This window comes from Watersipora subatra, chromosome 8, assembly GCF_963576615.1.
Source record: "Watersipora subatra chromosome 8, tzWatSuba1.1, whole genome shotgun sequence".
In the NCBI taxonomy this organism is placed as follows: domain Eukaryota; kingdom Metazoa; phylum Bryozoa; class Gymnolaemata; order Cheilostomatida; family Watersiporidae; genus Watersipora; species Watersipora subatra.
The window spans coordinates 48,133,481-48,149,723 of NC_088715.1; the positions used below are offsets into that span (position 1 = coordinate 48,133,481).

Below are 16,243 nucleotides of genomic sequence, written 5' to 3' on the forward strand. Positions count from 1 at the left end.
AGCTGGTTTTGTATTTAGACACAGCACCCATATAATGTTTGGTTTACAACCTGATGTCAACTGTCTGTTTATCTGTTTGACAATTCCATTTTACAATGGGTTAACTAAATGTTGCATTATCTAAAAACTTTTTTTGGAATTGTTGCTTGATATTGCCCAGCCCAATGGTAACGGCGGATGATCAGTGCCACAGCTGTATACTATACAGTAGCAATAAGGTGGACAGCTGCATGCATTAACGCATTTAGATGTAAAACAATAAGTCATGTCATACAATCTCTATAACAGCTTCATTTATAGTACGATCAACAAATTGGTGTATTATAGTATGTGTTCAATTATTTGTAAGAGGCATTACTAGCTAAAACATAAAAAAGCAACTGCAACACCCACTATATATTTTATGAAATGCAGATATTATTATAGTGTAGAATAATTTATTATTATTATTTTAAAGACCATTATCTTCATTAATTGATTGATCATGGTCCATCGTACTTGTTTACAATAATGAAAGTTAATAACAAACATATTATAGTTGATATAGGTAAACATACAGTCAACTGTATGTAACGCTTTACGTAACGGAATCTTTTGGTTACTGAGACTTTACTAAGACTCTGTTTGTTATAGATACTAATTTTATGAAGAGTATTGTTACAAAGAATTGTCATGTTATATCTTATTCTTATTGGTGCTGAGAAGGGTTTTGCCTAATAGCAAACGTATTACCACTTTCAATAATTTCATGGGTTATATTTTGAGAATGCAGACGGAATCATTATTTACCTTAATAGCTAAATAGGTGCAACTACCCTAAAAATGCGACAAACAGTTTTATTGTAGCTACATAACCTCGAAATGATGACATTCTGGTCATCACAAAAAATATCTATGGCTATTCTAAACTGTGATGAACAAGATTGCCATAAGCCTTAACCTGAAAGGATGACCTATCTCCCCAGACCTCTTAATATTGTCCTAACAGTAGCCTTCGGAGAGAATCGCCCAGAGTTTGGTTCATTCTTTCCACCGTACTAATCTCTTGCGGGAGATAGTGTGTGGTGTTGCTTTTTCAGGACTTTCCACAGGCGACAGAGCTTATATTACTAGAAATGATTGAAATTGAGCACCCTTGTCAAAGTGCACGTGTTCTGGCAGTCCTAGATAGCAGAAGATGCGACTATCTAATGTTTCTGTTATTACCCGGGTAGTGGCATCAGGTAGGGGTAGAGCATCTTGCCATCGCGTAAAACAGTGGTTCACAACCTGGAGGGAATTCCCCCCAGGGGGAGTTTGGCAATTTAAAGAAGGGAATTTTAGTATTTATAATTTTGACTCTCGTGAATGCGCTTTTAACCCTTAACAAAATCCTAGATGTGTTTTCTGTTCTCATTCCTTTTTTATTACATGTATATTCTGGCTGGAGTAGTAGACCAAGTACTTTTTACTGTACATTCATTGTAATACAGTCTGCATGTAGGTACTGTAAATGTGATAGTCTTTGCCAACAATTTGGAAAAATTCCAATAAGCCAGGTTGACCTTAACTAATTACCTTGTTAAATAAAGTCAAACTAAGGCTTAGTTTGGTGATGTGCTGCTCACAGTGCACATGTATTTGACACAAGGACACAATCACTTATCAACTACTGCATCACATGTAACAGAAAAAATCTAAGATTCTTTGTACAAGTATAGTTACATATATGCTCACATTAATGTTTCTTATTATCACTCATGTTATGTCTTACTTGCTTTTTTGCAAATAAGTCACATAATCATGCATCTTTCGTAGTAGATTAAATAAAAAATATTAATACAGTCACAGATGATTATTATTGTACAAACAGAAACTAGGTCGTTTATAATATTTTTTAGTCGCCGCTTTTTTTCTACAACAATTAATTAGTGCAAGATGTCAAAGGCAAAGAAAAGAACCTACACTGAGCGTTACTTGGATTATTGGTTTTCGTATCTTATCAGAAACGGTCTTCAGCTTCCGCAATGTGTAATAAACCTGAAAACTTTTTCAAATGACTCTATGAAACCGTTTCAGTTGAAACAACACTCACAAAAAAATTCACCATACACTAGCTGAGAATGAGCAGAATTACTTTTAGGCCAAAGAGCGACAAGAAAAGAGAAGTAGACTTGATGCAAATGGAGATCTCTATGCTCATAGTAATGCGTTTATTACAGCATCAAATAGTAGGTAGGATAATCATAGTATGGCATCATAGGCATCATAATATGGTAAGAAACAACGTATACGCTGTTTCCTACCATATTGCTAAGTGTAAAAACCGCATACAATAGGAGAGACCCTGATCAAGCTATGTATGTTAGACTGCGCATCAGTAGTATTTGGAAAACCAGCTGGGCAAAGATTTCAAGACTTCCCATCATCCAACAACACTGTGATGCGACGCATTGATGATATTGCAGCAAATATTGAAGAGAAAGTACATGTAGTTGCTAAAATTAAAGCATCCCCATTTTGGGCCATACAACTTGATGAGTCAACTGATGTTGCCAGTCTTTCCAAGCTATTGGTGTATGGTAGATATGTGCATGACACATCCATTGAAGAGGAGTTTTTGTTTTTTCAGCCCTTGCTTAGAACAACTTCAGCAAGAGATGTGTTGAAAATAGTTGATAATTTCCTTGAAAAGGCCAAGTTAAGTTGGGAGAAGTTAATAAGTGTATGTACTGATGGAGCACCTGCTATGTTAGGATGTAGATCATCTTTGTAAAACAGATCAAGCAGAAGAACCCTGATATAGAAGAAGTGCATTGCTTCATTCACTATGAAGGCGTTGGCATCAAAAACTCTTCCACAAGCGTTGAAATCAAACATGGGTAGGAACATAAAAGTTGTGAATTGCATCAAAACATCAGTACTAATTACCAGATTGTTCTCAGCACTACGTTCTGAAAGTGATGTCGTGTTTAAAACTTTGTTATTTCATACTGAAGTGAGGTGGTTGTCCAAGGAACCATGTTAGGCAGGTTCATTGAGCTACATCCGAGGTTGTGAAATTTCCTGAAAGTAAAAGCCAGCATGAACTTTTAGTAGCCATGAAAACTGATAACTATGTATTTGAGACTGCATACCTGGTTGATACATCTGCTTCGCTAAACAAGTTGAACTTGAAGTTACAAAGGAGCAATCATTATTTCTTTGCTTTTCATGACAGCATTGATGCTTTCAAAGCAAAGCTGGTACTGCGGCATCCACGAACCTGCACTGGGAACACGGAATCCTTTTCCACACTCACTAAATTATCGGAAGACAAAACCTGTTCTTGGTAGTCTAGTGGCAACCATTAATGAACACTTGTCTGATCTCATAACAGACTTTGGAAGCTACTTCCCTGAGCTACCTTCAGAAAAAAGAAGATTCTCAACATCACATGAAATCAATTTCAACGAATTGTTGAAGAAATTTCAGAGGAGCTGCAAAAAGAGTTTGTTGAGTTGGTTAAGATTTCCACTCTGAAAGATGATCTCAGAGGAAGGTCTATTGACCAGTTTTGGTTCTCAGCAAGAAACATTTATCCACTCATTGCTGAAAAGGCAATAAAAATTCTGATACCATTTAGCTGTACCTACCTATGAAAAGTAAGATTTTCATTAATGCTGCACCTGTAAAATGAGAAAAGAAATCGACTTGACCCTGAGATCAACTTGAGATGCGCATTATAAAAACGAAGCTTGATTTGTGTAAACTTGCACAGAGGCATCACCAGGAGCGGTTTCATTAAAATTCACAGCCTCACCCCACACCTGTTAAGTGTACCGGAATAACAATAATGTTGACGTGATTTATTACTATATATGCTACACTCAGTTATTTAACAAATAAATACATGTATATATACTTCTGACCTACATATATGTACCTGTGTAGCCCTTTAAGTGAATACAATATAGTATAGGTTCACACTTCACATTTTCCAGGGGGTATTTGTATTTGAAAATTTTGCAAAGGGGTATAAGCAAAAAATTTTTGAGAACCGCTGGATTAAAATGATCAGTCAAGACCAGAATTCATTGATGCCCACATTCTGGCTGGGGGAGTAGACCTACTTAGTCTATGCTAGGGTTGGCCACTGTATAGCCGTTGACTGTTCCCTGATTGTAGAACTTTACTCTGTTTTGCTAGTTGGCAAGTTTCATAAGTACAAATAAGCTGGCGAATTTCAGACATCATGTTGGGTCAAAAACAAATGCATGCAAAAGCAATGAACATTGCGCATCATACCACTATGCATAAGACGACGATTCTCCAATATAACTGCTGCAGGGCAAATTACACAGTTACGCATTCACCCGTTGCCTTTCATCTGTATTACTAGCTTCCCGGGTTCATGTTCAAGGTTGGTAATAAATTATGTAGCTTACGTAGTTGCCTACTGCCAAATTTTAGCTTTTTGTGAGAGATCTCCTGCCCGCTTTTTACTGTTTCATAATTATTGGCAACATCGCTTGGTTTCTGCTTTTGCAAATTTATAACTTTATCATTTTCAGACGCGGAGGTTAGGTTAAAAATGGTGAAAGATGAGCCCTCCATTTGTTCCCGATCTGCAGAAGATAAGCCCTCAACTGTATTGTATTTTAGTTTGTGACTGGTTATATCATCATTGGGCTCCAATTCAATTTCTGCAGGGGGTAATGGAACTGGAGATGATCCAGCACTCTGCTTATTGCCATCTGATGAAAATAGAGATGGTCCATTTTGATCAACTAGAAGTTCTTTCACCACTTTGTCTCTTGGGACATCCATCCCATGTCTCTATTACTTTGCATTGTCTGCAATCCAAACAGGCCCTATAACTTAAACCATCTACATTTCTATGATGAATGCCTTTCCAATGTTTAATTTTGTATTGAAACTCTTCTAGGATTTCCAACCACCGAGCCACCTTACAGGAAGGCTCTCTGCTTTTAGTCAACAATATCAACAATGCATAGTCTGTTCTGGCGAGAAACTGACAACCATACAGATAGGATCGAAAATGTTTAACACATTTGATAAAGCCAAAAAGTTATTTTTCTAGTTACACAATAGTTTTGGTCGGGAAGACCGGGAGACTTGCTACAATAAAAAATCACTCTTTCTTTGATGTTCTAAACCTGGGAAAATACCCTTCCCTCTATACTTTCAGCACTAACATCTGGTTTCAGAATAAAAAGGAAGGTTCCGGTTTGAATATCTAAGAACTTCTGAAGCCAACAAACACTGTTCCAAAGTCTCGAACGCTTTTTGACACTCGGGTGACTAACAAAACGAAGCAAATGTAGATGTTATCCGATGAAAAGGGGTAGCAATGACTGAAAAATTAAAAACGTACTGCCGGTAATAGCCTGCTATTCCAAAAAAGCCTTTGGATAACATACGCATTTTGGTACGGGCCAATTTTTCACATTAGCTATGTTTTCTGGGTTGTTTTCCACACCATCCGGGCTAACAACATGACCACGGTATTTCACTTCAGCTTTAAAAACATCACATTAACGGGGCTTCAACTTTAGACCTTCTGCCCGCAGGCTCTCAAACGCTGCCGATAACCTATCAACATGTGAATCAATATTTTCACTGAACACAGTGATATCGTCGAAGTATAAAAGTAAAGTTTTCCAATTAAGACATCTCTTTACGCGTTCCATCAGGCAAATAAAACAAACAGAAGCAGAAGTGAGCCCAAAAGAAAGCACTGTTCACTTCCATAACCCATATTGAGTGACAACTGATGAGTTTTCCTATGCATCCTTATCTAGAAGAAGTCTCCAGTAACCTGGGATTCAATTTAGGATGCTGAATATCTTACTCTTTGCCCAAGCATCTAGACTTCTATCTATTCAAGGCAGTGGCTGGTAGTCTTGTTTAGTGACATAGTTCAACTGACTGTAATCAATATAGAAATGACAGTTTCTGTCTTTTCGCTTCACCAGGACAACTGGCGAATTCCAAGCACTGTTAGACGGGGTGATGAGTTTTTGACCCGATAGTTATTTTATCTGCCAATCAAATTTCGCTTCTGTTTGTGGTTTAAGCCTTTGAGGTTGCTGCTTGATTGGCCGAGTTCTTGGTTTAACAGGTATTGAATGTTCAACCAAATGCATTTGGTCAGCATCAGTATCAGACCTGTTAAAAACATTCTGAAACTCCTCTAGTAGCATCTCGATATTACGCCTTTCTGTGTTGGAGGTGCATAGTCTTGTTGCTAAAAGATACACTGAGTTAACATGTTCAGACATGGAACCTACTGTGAGATGATCTTCAGCTTTGCTGCTATTATTACTTAACACAATAGTTATTGGACGCCTTTCTGCTTCTCCATCGCCGGGAATCTCTATCACATGAAACATTCCAACGCACTACCTGCATTTATCCCAATCGGTGTCTGTGGTATATCAATGCAACAAAAGGGAACCTGCTGTTTCCCATCTCCCTTCGCTAAACATGTTCTCAGGAGGAACTCAGAGGTCGCCTTAGGATTTTCTTCCCACCTGTCTACCAATCCAACTTCATTTGCAGTCTTCACAAAGTCTACCTCTGACTATCATTTCAGAATTAGGCGGAATGCTAACTTTGTGAACAACTTGAGCCTTGCTTTGCAGTTGATAACCAAAGTGATTAGTGCATTTCTGTTCTCTACCTTTCATTTTCAAACTCTGCAGTCTAAAATCCGTACCAAAAGCATCGCTCTTCAAAAACTTTGTTCCTTGTATCGCATCTTCTGTGATAGAGTTTACTAAGAATTCAGATACAAAAGCAACATCTTTCAGTCTCCGCGAAAACTCCATTGTCCCCAAGATCTCTATTTGACTACCATCTGTAAGCCTTCCCTGAGACTCATATGTCATCAGTTGATCTCTAACTCATTTAGCTATTCTTTCAAACACATGCTGCGAAATAATTTTATATGTGTAACCCAAGTCTATCACAAAACGAACAGGTCTGCATGACAACTTCCATGGAAGGAAGTAACTGGGATTGATACATGTAGGTTCTGTTACTTGTGATAAACAAGGTAACACCCTATCCGGCCTATCTACTGCCAAAGATGAGAGACAATCAATTTCATTCGGGGGAGGCTGCCATGGAATCGTGAACAGATTTTTGGAAATTTGGCCTATCGGTTTTGCCACAGTTACCAGGTCTTACTGTTGTAGACCCTCTCCCTTCCCCCCTTTGTGGATTGTGTCTTCAAAACGAGACAGCTTCTTTTCAGGTGAGGTCCTCCACATTCATAGCATTGTAAAGGAGTCCTCGACCCATTACTAGATGTCTGTCCAGATAATCTACCCAAATTGGTAAGTGTCTGCTGTAGAAGCTGTTGCATAACTTTCATGTTTGTTTGCAGTTGTTGCAACATCTTCTCCATCACCTGCTCCATCGGCAATTTCTTTTTTAACTGAGACATGATCAATTTCTACAGAAACAACGTAGTGTTTCGTTTTCCAAGAATTGTTCCCCACTCGAAAATATTTCTGTGCCACCGTCACAAAATCAGCTACTGACTCCATTGGGAGCCCTAACAGATGGCGCTGAAGGGCATTATGGTTTAGTGCCGTGGTAAATGAGTCATTAGCCAATGTCTTGCGTACTTCCTGACCAATACCTGGGTATGTTTTATCTACTAATTGCTCTACTTCAGCTTCCAGTATGTGTAATGATGAGTTACTCTCATACTTTAGTTGTCCTAGTCTAATCTAGCTTTTCTTGGACTAATTCCAAAACGGGCCCGTAGACCTTGAAAGACGATCTCAAGTGTTTTTTGTCCGCGATTGCAAGCTGCAGCTGCTTCTTCCAAGGCACATTTCAAATGTAACAAAGCAGCTCAATCCTCATATCACTTAGGAGCACTAATATCAATGAACTGCTGCAAATATAACACTATATATCCACTACTATAATATTTATGAACTTGAAGATTACTTGCCTGTTTGGACTCACATCAGCTAAAACCTAGGCTAATCGGGCCATAACTGCGCCTCCGGCTTCCACAGGTTCAGGTGACGCTTGACTATGCTGATGCAAGGACTTTACGAACTATAGAAATATCCCACCACTGCCACCAGTGAAAATGATTTTTCTTAATGGCTAACATAATACCACCTTCAATAATTTTGTGGGTTATAGTTTGAGAATGCTGTCGAAATCAATATTTACCTTAATAGCTAAAGTTGTACAAGCACTCTGAAACTGAGACAAACAGTTTTAGTGTTGCTACATAGCCTCGAAAAGATGACTTACTGGTTATTACGAAAACATCTATGAATAATTTAAACTGTGACGAACAGGATTAGTATGAATCCTAACCCGAAATAATGACCTTTGCATTATAATAACAGTCTAACTAGTATTCATATGTAATTGAGACAATCAATCCCCATAGGTCATTAACTCGACATAATGATATGACTATGCAAGCTGTAGAAAATTGACAAGCATCTGAGATAATCAAATTATCGTAGTCTAGTGACTTCTACATAGTGACAAGCTGTACTAGAATCGACTCCAAATATGTGTATCTTATTAAAACACCTACAACGCAACAAAATGAACAATTTGATGGTATAATTAATAGTTTTCTTCTGTTTTATTCACACCCATACATACTTTCCACAAGAAATGAATCAATTGCAGCAAGAAAAAAAGAAGAATATAGCTGTAAAAGTTAGATGTATAGGAAAAAGCCTGCCTAAATGCTCTTACACACCTTATGCATAAATACTAAATGTAACTGAATTCTAAAATCTTTTTAAAAATCATCGCCAAGGCTTTGAGTTAACCCTACTGCCAATGCATCAAATTTCTTTACAGAATTAGTTAAGGTTGCACAAGATATGCAGAATGGCAAAATATGGCAAAATCGGCAAAATTACTCAATATTTTCACCAATTATTCGGCATAACGTCGTCATCGCAAAAATCTCTACTACAGCTTTTTTTAAAGTGAAATCAACTCCATCAACTTCTAATACCAAAGTTGAGGATGATAATGATTCTGATCTGGACGTTATGGTATCTATTTGAGTTGCATTGCAGATACGCTTTTCCATAATTAACTGCGTTAGCTAGTTATTTTGTTTAAAAATTTATCGCTTTCAGTAAATACTTCAGCCATCGTTTTTTTACTTCCTTTACACATATTTATATTTTTTTGCTTTTCTTTTGTTTACGAAAGAGTGAGAATGAAACAGAACTTATTCCGATTAGAAAACTAGAAAAAATTAGTAATATTCACCAAGGCAGGAATATTGGCAGAGGGGCAACCGGTCAACCTAAACCCCTTCATCAACAACAACTCCTTGATATCGCTGCAGCAAACATGATTACACTGTATATTATATATTCTATTTCATGTATATATATATATATATATATTATAACTTATTGCAAACTTGAGTGTACAAATAAAGTATTTCAAATACAAATAAAATTTTACAAATGATGAATGGAGTAAATAAAAACAGTTAAGCCCATATGACGGTTGTCTGGCAATAAAATTAAACTGATACTCTTAATAAGTAAATACTAGCTTGTAATGGAGCTCTCTGACTAGTTATTCTGGTAATAGCAGCGCTATATTGCTGTCACTGTCTTGGGTAGATGTTAAAGTTCTGCTGGTTGGCCAAAACATTGTGCTCGTAAAGGCGTTTCTGTTCTTTTTTTAAAACATATATATTATCTTCGTTAGCAGCCGTGGTCACTTCTACCTCAATTTCAAGACTTCTCTGAATGATTGGTGATTTTTAGGAATGACATTTACCACCCTTGAGGTCATTGTGCATCCGTGTATGATGAAAAATCTCTCTCTCTCTGTTTTACACTAATACAAATAACAAAGTAGTAGGGATGGAAAAAATAAATATTGCGCTTGATCGAAAAACCAAAGAAAATTTTGATTATTAATTTAGCAGAGGGTTTGAAAACAACTCATTACTTACCACAAGTTGTTGGTTCATCAAAGGCATCCAAATTGATAAATATTTGTTAAAACCTCTGAACACAGCAAAAATTTATAGCTTAGCATAATTGACTCGTAGTTGTAAGCTAAATAGAAACCGAAACATGTGGTGTGCGCATGAAAAGGGTAAACTCGATTGCTAGCCGCAATAGAGTTCACTCTTAATTGAGAGTGATTGTGTTCACCCACGAATATGCGCAGTATGAAATAAGAATATGAAAAAGGCAATTTGCGCGAAACTTAACTCCGCAAAGAAATTAATCCTGTAGGGTACATACATAAATCGATCACAGTGAACTTTTATTTCCGTTGCGCATACAAAGCGCGAAATGTTATATAAACTATATAACTTCACAGTTTCTATGACATTCTAGTTTCTTCTGATAGATTGTCAGATGTGACAACAAAATGGAGAATACATAGCTGCGCATTTGTTCATAAATGCTTAGAGGTGATCGATTAGTGCAGTGGTAGCAGCGTTGGTACACTGATCTGAATGCCATAACATTAAGTATCGTTGAAATTTATTTTTTATTTTAACCTTAACTCCTAGATGCATATAAAAGAAGGGCAAAAATGTCTGCCTGTCTAATAATAAAATAATCAGTTGTTTTGCTTTGTTGCAAATGCATAAAACAATTGTTAATATATTTGATTTGCAGAATACAATTTGCTGTTTAGAAAAAAATAATTAAAATTTTGTAAAGTAATAATGAAGATTTGATCTTTCCATCAATTTATTTCAGAGTTACCACAATCATAAACAATAAAATCCGTTAGATTTATCAGAAAAGAAATGTTTTTGATTCAAACCAATGATACTGCATTTACAGTATAGCTCACTAACTAAACAATTTATATCAAGTTTTTCATTTTTGAATGGCCAATTGGGTGAGTTTGGAAAGGTCTTCAATTAAATGATTTAAATTTATGTAACGGTTCTTATATCATAAAATCACGGGGCATAAGCATTTTTGAAATGGACTTTTTACGTTGCATGAGTACCTACTGTTCTAACAGTATTTAATTTTTCCTCATTTATTCCGATGTTAGTAAGACGAAACACTACATTTAATGTCTTCACTTATAGAACAGTCAAGAAATTGGTAAATTATAATATATGTTTGAATAATTCTAAGCGGTATTATCAGCCATGCTAATGGAATCTTATGGAATGTAGATATTACTATGGTGAAGAATAAATTATTAATATGAAAACCATTCTTTTCGCGAATTGATTTGGAATTATCCATTGCACTCGCTTGTGATAATAAAAATTAGCGACAAACGCATTCTTGTCTATATAAATAAACATGTATTCAATTGTCTGTAATGCTCTAGGCAGTAAGTTGTTTTGATTACCAAGGCATTGATAAATATTGCTTGGTATAGATACTAATTTTATCAGAAACTTTGGTACAGCAAATTGTCATGTTCTCTCACATTCTTATCGGTACACTGTCAGGTTCCCTTTAGTTCTTACTTGTACAGTGTCATATGATCTCTAGTTCTTATAGGTAAATTGTCATGTTACCTCTAGTTCTTATGAGTACATTGTCCTGTTACCTCTAGCTCTTATGAGTACATTGTCCTGTTACCTCTAGCTCTTAGATCTGCATGACCATTAAGTTTAGTCTACTGCCCGAAAGTGTATATTAAAGCAAGGACATTTGTGTATCATTATTGCAGTGTTTGAAAAGTCAGTATTATGAATGGAAAAAAAATTAAAATGGCATCTGCACTTCGACCATCATACTCAATTAATACTGGAGAAGCAAGTTTGCAGTGCATTCTTATAGTTGAAAAAGTTCCAGTACTTTTCCATAAACCCAAACAGTAAAGTATTTAATACTGCGTAATTTAGTCTAATCTTTAATAACATACATTCTTCAAACCTTTCATGATCGAGAGCTCACAACTTTAAAGAGCCCAAAATACCGGGTCAATTATTAGCATAATGATGAGTTGACATAGTTGCATGAAGGTTGCTTTAACTTACTTCTAATTAGTTCTTGAGCTTTAATTTAATACACATTTAAAAGCTGAGAAGTTTTTCTACAAGCTGATATATTTTGCTTGCAGTCAAAATATATGCATTTCTGATGAGTGGAGCTGCAATTTGTTTGTGCTAACAAAACTTTTTCAAATACTACGTTTTAATGCACTTTTTTATTACATAAATATATTTAATCATGTTGCATAAAACTTCATTGCACAGATTGAATATATATGCCTACAATTTGGATGCAGCAGTTACATGCTAGTGTATAAGTTTACATACATGTAAGGCTGAATTAGTGAGCTAAACACTGGGCTTGCTACTAATGTTTTATTTACAACTTACAATCGAGTTGCTATTCAATTCTATAAAAAGAAATGGTTGTACTGGTGTGTTTTGTCAATGCATGCCTTGCGTTGACTTTTCATTGGCTAGCATAATGTTTTTGGCATGCATCTTTTAAAAAATACACAAATTTTCACCGAATGATAGCATGGTTGGAGGACAGTTGTTGACATACTTGAGGCTATTTGATAAATGTTACAAATGCTCAACTACTTAGTAAGGTTATAACACAGTTTAGGAGTATTTATTGAGCATCCAATTAACTAATGGTTTCTCTAAAGTTGTCATGAAAATGCGTTTTCTATATTTGTTAAATCAACTTCATTGCCGAAAGTTACTGTTTAAACTGGACAATGCCTGCAGCCAGGATGATGCAAATACTCGATCAGAGAGAGGGAAACTTGAGTATTATAGTTATGGCTCTGCATCAGTTTTTCACATTTTATATTGGCCTAGTGTTTGTTAGCAAACTTCACTACACCAAAGTATTTAGTTGCTATATGGGAATGTTGCAGGAAGATCAATCAACCATGCTTCTATAAATAGTTGGTGAGAAGTATGGAGGGCTTTCTATCAGCAGATGATAATCTTGCCAGAATTTTAAAGTCTTACATTAGAGACCCAGAAATGTTTCCTCTTACGGTGACACACTTAGATGAACACTTACAAAAAGTTGACCGAGAAAAGGTATTTGTGATAATGAAGTCTCTACGTAATAGAGGAATGAGATTCATTCATACTGCTTTACGGAGAGTTGAAACAGACCTACTAAAATGTTTCATGAGTCATACTTCAGCTGGCCACCTGGCTGAACTTTTTGAAGATTGTGACAAGGATGGTAACACGCCATTGCACATGGCTAGTAGTCTAGGATACACACAACTCATTAAACTTTCACTAAACACCATGTCAAAGGAAGTTAAGGATAATCTGCTTACAATGAAAAATATGGTAGAAGAAACAGCATTACACTGTGCTAGCAGAAATGGACATACAGACATAGTGAAGTGTATACTAGATTCCATACCATCTGAGAGTAAGGATAGGCTGCTTCTACAACAAACTAAATACAACTGTACTGCAATACACTATGCTAGTTTGAATGGTCATGCGGACATAGTGAAGTGTATATTAAAACCCCTATCATCTGAGAGTAAGGATTGGCTGCTTTTAAAACAAACTAATAAACACTCTACATCATTACACCTTGCTAGCGTTAATGGTCATACAGACATAGTGAAGTGTATACTAGATTCCATATCACCTGAGAGTAAAGATAAGCTGCTTTTACAAACAAATAATGAGAACTGGACAGCCTTACACTGTGCTAGCAGAAAGGGACATACAGACATAGTGAAGTGTATACTAGAGTCCATATCACCTGAGAGTAAAGATAAGCTGCTTTTACAAACAAATAATGAGAACTGGACAGCCTTACACTGTGCTAGCAGAAATGGACATACAGACATAGTGAAGTGTATACTAGAGTCCATATCACCTGAGAGTAAAAATAAGCTGCTTTTAAATCAGTATAATAAAAGGTGGACAGCATTACTTTGTGCTAGCAGAAATGGACATACAGACATAGTGAAGTGTATGCTAGAATCCATATCATCTGAGAATAAGGATAAGCTGCTTCTACAACAAAATAATCGGAACTGGACAGCATTGCACTGTGCTAGCTTTATTGGAAATATGGAAATAGTGAAGTGTATACTAGAGTCCATATCATCTGAGAATAAGGATAGGCTGCTTTTACAACAGCATGAGAACAACTTGACAGCATTACACTTTGCTAGCAGATGTGGACATACAGACATAGTGAAGTGTATACTAGAATCCATATCACTAGAGAGTAAGGATAAGCTAACTTCTCAACATGGTGATACGTACTGCACGGCATTACACCATGCTAGCAATAATGGACATACAGACATAAAAAACTCTATAAGTGAATCCATATCATCAGAGAGTAAATATGCTTGTAAAATAATACCGGAAAACATAGAAAAGACGGCAAAGAAATATGCTGCTAGAAAAAAGTATTCTGAAACAGCCCAAAATCTTTTACACTCCATGGAAATGGCACCCAACGGTAACTTTCCTGCAACATCATTCATGCACCAGTCTCAAACACTTACTTCAGAATCTCTTAGTTCTGCCCTGCAAGTAGAGCCAATACATTTACCAAGCAATCCAAACAGAAAGTCAGCTTTCCCATTCGTGAACGTACCACAATCAAGTCAAACTAATTCCGGAAGTGCTGTTCTGCCCGCAAATGCATTCCAATTTCAAGTGGCACCGCTACCAGCCACAACAACTGATGCGTCGCTTACTCCTTTTCACCAACCTGCAAGTGACTTTCCATCAAGTGTCCAAGCTGTTCATTTCCCTCAAACACATAACATGACACAAAACTCGGACAGTCCTTTTCTCTATACTGCTAGCATAGAAACATCCAATATGGTAGACTACCTTTTAAACGACAGCACAATGCCAGATTTATCAAATTTAGGATTGAATCGGTCTCTGTCTTCCGGGTCACTAATTTCAGAAGGGAAAGAGCCCTCTCAAGTGTCACCAACACATACAGTTCCAACTTCTGCTCCATATAATCCAACACATCCATCAACTTCAACATCAAACTCAAGTCTATTTACCAATCCTTCTGAACGAAAAAGATCTTGGCCCGTAAATTCTTCCATCACTAGTGATATATCTCAAGTAGAACCAGCATTTGCTGAATCAACATCAACCGTAACTGTTGAGGAAAGGGAGAATCCAATAGATGTATCTTATGGACCGAGGCCTTCAAAAGTGTTTAGATATGAAGGTAAAATCTTCTGCTGTTTTTTTTATACAAAACTTTAGCTTTCATCACATAGTGGAATTTAGCTTTGCATCAAAACTGGTTATCAATGGCTACTAAAGCATTGCCAACTTCATGAAAATTCCTTTTCCAAATTTTCTTGCTGAAGGATTGCTTACAATGTTCCTGAATATCTAACTAGTTTGACTAACTTGCTAAATGAATTACATGAAGTTATTTAACCTGTTTTAGTCTGGTTCAATGTCAGTACAGTATATCCCCGCATAAGCCAACTCTAGAATAAATTTTTTTTACTAAAGTTAGGGGTCTGGCTTATGCAGGCATAACTTTGCTTAAAAGCAAATAAAATGACATTATACTAACATAATTTAAACAACTACCACTTGAACCACACTAAGTATACTTAAGCTGTTTACTAACATTTCTTTTTGTATGGTAGTGATGGTTTGCGCTTGAAGAAAAGTCATTATTTAAGATTCAATGAAAAAATTGTTATAGCTACAATTTTATAGCTACAATGTTATAGCTACCAAGCTATAATAATAGTTACCACAATTATTATAGCTTGGTAGCTATCATTATTACTATTTTCATTATTATACTGTTAAAAATAAATACTAGTTGTCACTACTGCTGAAACTCAATAAATAACCATCATATGTCCATTGATCTACAAGTTGTGAAACCTACATAGCTTTAACGCGTCTGATCCTCACGAAGAAGAAATAGCTATAAATAATGTTTTTGCAATGCGAAACTAAGGTGAGCGTGAGGTGCAAACATGCTTTCTTCTAATTTAAGCAAAGACACAGTAGGCTCGTTATACAACTATACTCAACAATCAGAAATGTTTTGTTCTGAGCCTACAAAAGTTGGTTCATTTTTGCAACTTTTGACTGTGGTAGATGCATGCGGCGTGTTACGATTTATACGGTCAACTTTTATGCTGATTCTAACAAATTCCTTGATCTTATGGTAGTTTTCTAGGGTAGCCTTATATGCAAATAGGCTTACATGCAGGGATATATGATAAATAGAGTTTTATGTTAATTTAAAGTAAAATTTCAAAGCTGCGGTTCTGTAAAAAA

At 36.2% G+C, this 16,243-nt stretch overlaps 1 protein-coding gene across 1 annotated transcript in view; it reads left to right on the top strand.

Annotated features, from left to right (window-relative positions):
• LOC137402645 (uncharacterized) overlaps positions 1-16,243 on the top strand; it is a 299,120-nt gene that overhangs the window by 158,405 nt on the left and 124,472 nt on the right. The window lies entirely within an intron of this gene.